This window comes from Antrostomus carolinensis, unplaced genomic scaffold (assembly GCF_000700745.2).
Source record: "Antrostomus carolinensis isolate BGI_N321 unplaced genomic scaffold, ASM70074v2 scaffold12644, whole genome shotgun sequence".
Lineage (NCBI taxonomy): Eukaryota > Metazoa > Chordata > Aves > Caprimulgiformes > Caprimulgidae > Antrostomus > Antrostomus carolinensis.
The window spans coordinates 43769-44126 of NW_010308761.1; the positions used below are offsets into that span (position 1 = coordinate 43769).

The window sequence follows — 358 nt, forward strand, 5'->3', positions numbered from 1 at the left end:
GGAGGGAGCGGGTGCCATGAAGAGGAGCTGGCATCTCGCCCTGCCAGCCATGGCTCCTGGCCAGACCTCGCTGCCCTTTCCGAGCGGTGCTTCGGTGGCCGTCGGGGCCGTTTCCAGCAGGGCCCCACTGCCGGATAACAAAGCTGCCCCTGTGCTCCTTGACTTATGGCTCCATTTACTCGACCCTTCCGAGGGAGCTGTGCTGCCTGCCCCCGCGCTGTGAATCAGCGGCAGCCAGGACAAAGCTCTTTTCTCCCCGCCTGAGCTCAGGGCAGGGAATCACACTGCTGCTGCCAAGGAGTGACCGGGGTGTTCCCAGCCAAAACAGCCCCCAACGCTACTCACAGAGCGGTGCAGG

General features: G+C 64.2%; 1 protein-coding gene across 1 annotated transcript in view; it reads right to left on the reverse strand.

The window, feature by feature from the left end:
• The window catches only part of NGFR (nerve growth factor receptor), a 9204-nt gene that overhangs the window by 2717 nt on the left and 6129 nt on the right, over positions 1–358 (reverse strand). The window lies entirely within an intron of this gene.